This window comes from Pogonomyrmex barbatus, unplaced genomic scaffold (assembly GCF_055798465.1).
Source record: "Pogonomyrmex barbatus isolate J1 unplaced genomic scaffold, ASM5579846v1 scaffold3, whole genome shotgun sequence".
NCBI lineage: Eukaryota > Metazoa > Arthropoda > Insecta > Hymenoptera > Formicidae > Pogonomyrmex > Pogonomyrmex barbatus.
This window is the reverse complement of record NW_028297127.1, coordinates 10,267,923-10,273,922: the sequence shown is the minus strand read 5'-3', so window position 1 is coordinate 10,273,922 and position 6,000 is coordinate 10,267,923.

The window sequence follows — 6,000 nt, the reverse complement described above, 5'->3', positions numbered from 1 at the left end:
ACGGTTTGATGCACATAACCTCAAAAATCAGTAGTGTTCACGATGGCAATAACAAAAGAGCATATTCGATTTTCCATCTACTTCGCGTTTCATCTGAAGAAAAATGCTGCTGAAGCCACTGCAATGATTTGTGCTGCATATGGAGAGAACGCTGTAAGTCATACTATATTTCGCCAAGGAGATTTTAGTCTTGAAGATGAACCGCGTGCTGGACGCCCTCAAAAGATTGAAACGGACGAATTGCAAGCACTGCTGGATATAAACTCTTGTTGTAGCCAGATCTACAACCAAAATAAAAGTAGTCCGCATGGCAACAAAATTAGATCACATGAATCTCGAAAAGTCTTTCGAAAGACGACACAAATGTGTGACCGCCAAAATTGCGACCAGTCTTTCGAAAGATCGCAGAAATGCATCACGCGAGAACATTGCGAAAAGCCTATCAGCAAATTCCTAAATTTGATGATCAAACCGAGCGTAATATTGATTAATCAATATCACTCAACCGATCGATGCAACCGATCAGAATGCTGATCGGGTATCGATCAGACTATATAACCGGTTATACGAGGCGGAGTCGAGAGAATCAAGAATAATGTGTCGTTCGGAATCATTATTATAAACATCGTGCAAGATATTACAAAAGCGCGGCGAAGTTCACGCGAGCCGTACTATCAGCGTCTCAAATGACATACTCGGTCATCGGCCGCCAGAGTAACGCGATACGCGCCGAGCCGCCCGCCGACATTTAACCGTGTGTAAAGTAATAAAATAAGAAATACTAATCTCAAGCATTTGTGCATTTATTAAATAAACCAATTAAAATAAAGAAAGTGTGTTAGTGAATTCAAGAAGGTCCTTACATTCTTTTGATCCTGTTCGGAGTCCCAACTCCTTAGGCTTAACGAACCCGACTATCCCTAATATTATCGTTGTAGCCCATCCGGGGCGCAAACTGAAAAGGAGCTTGCAGAACAGCTTACGCAGCAAACCATTTCCGTACGTTTACATACGATGGGAAAGGTTCAGAAGGAAGGCAGATGGGTTCCGCATGAATTGTCCGAAGACAACAAAAATCGTCGGCGTGACATTGCATTCACTTTGCTTTCAAAGTTTCGGAAAAAAGATTTTCTGCACAAAATCATTACAGGCGATGAAAAGTGGATTCTTTATGATAACCCTAAACGTAGAAAATCATGGGTTGACCCTGGTCAACCTTCGATATCGACGCCAAAACCCAATATCCACGCCAAGAAAGTTTTGCTCTGTATCTGATGGGATTGGAAAGGTGTGTTGTATTACGAATTGTTACAACCGGGTGAAACAATCACGGCAGACTGCTACCAACAACAATTGACCAATTTGAGCGATGCATTAGAAAAAAAGAGGCCATTTACTGGTCAAAGACGTCGTAAAGTGATCTTGCTTCATGACAATGCTCGACCACATGTTGCGAAAGCGACTCAGGACCATATCTTTGCGTTAGGCTGGGAACTTCTCCCGCACGCGGCGTATAGCCCAGACATGGCGCCTTACTACCTATTCCGGTCGCTGCAGCATCATTTGGCTGATACACATTTCGTGAAATTTGAAGAGATATGAAAATGCATTGATGACTTTATCGCTTCGAAACCGGTGAGCTTCTATCAACAAGGAATTCGTAAATTACCCGAAAGATGGCAAAAGGTCGTTGATGCAAACGAGGAATATTTCGCTGATATTTTTTTGTTTGTTTTTGAATAAAGATTGAATTTTACAAAAAAAAGCTCAGAACTTTTTTGTACACCTAATACATAATCACCGGCGTTATAAACGGTTGATTTGCGTAGTTTTGAATCTCTATATATTTTATTATATTGTCGGATTAGATCAGTAGCGGTTTTGGCTGTCTCGTGCGCCCTTTTCCTCGTCGCGCCGAAATCATCGTCAATTTTTACCAAATCTTGTATAAATTGAGCCAATGAATTATCAGAGTGATTTAATTGTTCATACCTGAAAACTATTTTTGACGGCGAGGATTTTATGATCGCGTGATAAGTATTATTGATTATGTATTGAAATTCCGACAATTTCTCTTTCTATTCCGATGCGTGTTTCAGCAATTTTGTCAGGGAGCTTTTTATAAATCTATTGACGCGTTCTACCGTTCCGTTTGTCCACGGAGAAGCTACCGCCACTTTTCTGTGCTTTATTCTGAAACTACTGAGAAAATCCGAGAATTCTGTCGATGTAAACGCCATTCCTCGATTTGATACGAGTTCTTTTGGTTTTCTGAACGTGTTAATTATATTTCTCAAATAAAACGTTACTTCCCACATCGTGGTAGACTTTACCGAGCACAATCACGTAAAACACGAAAATGCATCTACGACCACTAACACGTGTTTAAACTGATCTGACATTTGTTGGACAGGAAGATACTCGTCTCTCCCTCGAACCGATTCACCGTGTCGTTTGACATTATACAAGTAAGACAATTTTCCAAGTAATCGTTTATTCTTTTCCGCATATTGGGAAACCAAAAATTTTAATTAATACCACGAAACGTTTTTTCCAGTCCACAGTGAGCCATTTCATTGTGATGGGCCTTTAGCAAACTTGGAACCATGTCAGATACTATGAATTTTAATTCCTCTCCGATCCTCCGATAAACTAAGCCATCTACCAAACTTAACACTATTCTTAAACTCTAATTCTTCACATATATTCTTTATTTTAGGATCAGTGAGCTGACGGAATTTCAGTTCCCTTTCAAGGGGAAGCTCGTTCATAAACCCGATGCAGCGACTTAATGCGTTGACATGTTGCATCCGGGTTCCCGGATGATACAAGTTTAAAACTATAATTTTGCAAAATGATCCATCTGGCTATACGAGAATTAAGATTCGTTTTGTTCGTCGCATATACTAACGTGTTACAATCAGTGACTAGTGTAAAGGTCAAACCGCTCAAATACAAATGAAATCTTTCTACGACTCGAACTATTGCCAGCATCTCTAATTCAAAACTGTGATATTTTTTTTCCGATTGATTAGTTGACTGACTGAAGTATGCCACGGCTGATCACTTAAGATTCTGCTGTTTCTGTAGCAGAATCGCGCCTATCCCTTGACTACAAGCGTCAATGTGGAGTCGGTCTTTGCCGACGGATTATATAATGCGAGAAGTGAAGAGGTGAGTTCCGATTTAAATTGTTCAAAAGCTTGCTGACAATGTTCGTCAAAACAAAATTCGGTGTCTTTCTTTAATAGATTTTGTAGCGGTCGAGCTTTCAAAGCGAAATCTTTTATGAATTTGCGAAAGTAACTTACTAATCTTAAAAATTTTTGAGTCTCATGCACGTTTCTCGGTTGCCGAAAATTTCTAACTGCCTCAGTATGCTTGGGGCTCAATGTGACCGCTTGCTGAAGCAACATATCCCAAAAATTCAATTTCCTTCCTCAGAAATAAACACTTTGAGTAATTCAATTCGAAACGGTACTTTTTGAGTATAGTCAGAGTTCCGTCAAGATTTCTAAATTTTGTTCTATCGAATCCACTGGTATCAGAACATCATCCATATATACGATGATCTTATCATTACGTAACAGCGGGTCCAGTATTTGAATAAGTCATTTTTGAAACTCAGCCGGAGCTTCCGAAAATCCAAACAGTAACCGCGTGTACTCGAATTGCCCGTCGGGCGTCGCAAACGAAAAATATTTTGTACTGTCTTCGTCGACCTTTATTTGATGAAAGCTATCCTTTAGATCAAGAAACGTAAATACAGATTTATCATTTAATCGCGACAAACAATCCTCTATAACCGGAAATGGATATTTTTGCTTCAGCATGCGACTGTTTAATGGTCTCAGGTCCACGCATAGCCTGAGTTGATCGCTACGTTTTCGCATCGGAATGACCCGCGCACAGTATAGTGAGACACTTCTTTTTATTATTCCTCTGTTTAGCAAATCGTCGGTAATTGCTCTAATCTTTACGCATTCTGCGTATCCGAAGCGCCGCGAGGCGTACGCGTATACCGAATCGTCCTTGAGATGTACTTATAAGAAATAGCCGTCCTCAATCAGAGCGATATCTCTGTCTTAGAAGAAGAGTTAGAACTCTAAAATCAAATATAATAATTTATGTTTGCAATCTAGACCAAAATCTACTCTTGTTTCTTGAATTATCTGTTCTAGACTCCTCGACTACGCAAAGTGGAAGATGGGAAAATAATTTAGCGCACCCATCCGGGTCGCTATTCTCCGATTCATGGGGCTTGTAAATCAAAATAAGTTTTTCCTCTTTTATGAAATCTCTGCCGAGAATAAGGTCTCCTTCAAAGGAACTATTTTTAATAATATGCAAATCAGACGACAATTTTCGATTTTCTAATAAATGCAAAGATAACTCCACCGGTACACCCAGAATATTTAACGGTTCGCTATTTAAATTGACAAGTTTTTTAGATGTAAACCATAAATCTTTTACATGAACGAATCTTATCGTTATAAACATCGTGTTTAACAAAAGAGACCGGATTACTTGTGTCAACGAGTGTTAACAATTTACAATTTTTGTTACAGATAGAAGTTACGGTGTGTCACCGTACGGTGACACACCGTAACTTCTATCTGTAACAAAAATTGCAAGAGCTTCAAGGTTTTTCCCTCCGGAACTGCGATTGTCACCACCTCACTAGAAGTTTCGCCGCTAGAAACTGGAGCCGCCATCGCAGGTTGTGCCGGAGGCAGGGTCTGCATCGTCCGATCCTTCAGTTTTGGACAGTCACACTTTCAGTCACGCTTTGCAAAAGAAACAGGTGAGATCACCACGACACTCTTTATAGTGGTGCCTCTTCCTGCCAGTTTTTGCACGTAATATCTCTTGTTTTATCACTCATTGCCGGTCTCTTCTTCACCTCTGACACGCTCTCGGTAATGCACCGCATCTTTTTCATGAAGTCGTCCAGCGAGCCATCCGCCACCAACAGCGCAGTGACTCTCAATGCACTGTGCGGAATCCCGTTTATCAACAGGTGAATCGAACCTTTTACTGGTCTAACGGATTTATCAACGCGAGTTTTGATATCGCGTACTGATCGAAACTTTCCTTACTTACGTTCCACTTACGTGTTTCCGCTTTTTGTATAGTTTTATAAAAAGGAACTTTGCGCTCAAATATCTTCTGTATTTCCAGGCGGAGCAAGCTCTACGTTTCAATTTCCGGGCCCGTTTTGGCTCTCATACCATTGTCGGGCAAATTTAGTCAACTTACTGGAGGCTGCCAATAAAATCACTCCATCCGAGGTGTTGTGAATTTGTGCCATCTTCTCCACTCTCCTCACCCACGCCATTACATTCTCTTCCTCGGAGCCTTCGAATTCCGGGATCTGTGTGTGGCTAACCAGCCAACCGCGTTACCCGCCAGCGGATCTTCTTGAAAATTTCTGATCGAGGGTGCACCCTGTCCAGGAGACGATCTCACTTGGCCGTGTCACTCCCTCGTTTGAGTCCGTCATCGATTGCGTATCGATTCCTTCCTGACGGGCTCGCTTGGCACCGTCTTCCTTGCTGGACAGGTGTCTTAGCATCTACTCCATAAATTGCTGCTACTGCTGCTGCTGAAATGTGTTGCTGGCGAAGGAAAAATTCTGACATCTTCGTCATCGTTTTGTTGAGTAGTGCGGCAGTCAGCGGTTCTTTCCTGAGCCTGATCGGAATTTCCGGAGCGGTCTATTCTACCTGACTGGGCTGCATCTCTGCCGCTAAGTCGGATGGGCCGTGCCGGTTCAAATGAGACAGAATCGCCTCCATTAATGCGGCTCTATTCGCTGAAATCGGCAAATTATAACGGCGCGCTTCCCTCTGTAACTACTCCAGCGAAGCCTCTTCTAGCGCCGCGCGCTTCCACCAGAACGGATCTTCGGCATCGCCGATACAAATTTTATTACTGTTCGCTCAAAACTATGGAGTGTGCACAGAATCTCGACCGTTTCAGTATTCCCTCGAACGAATA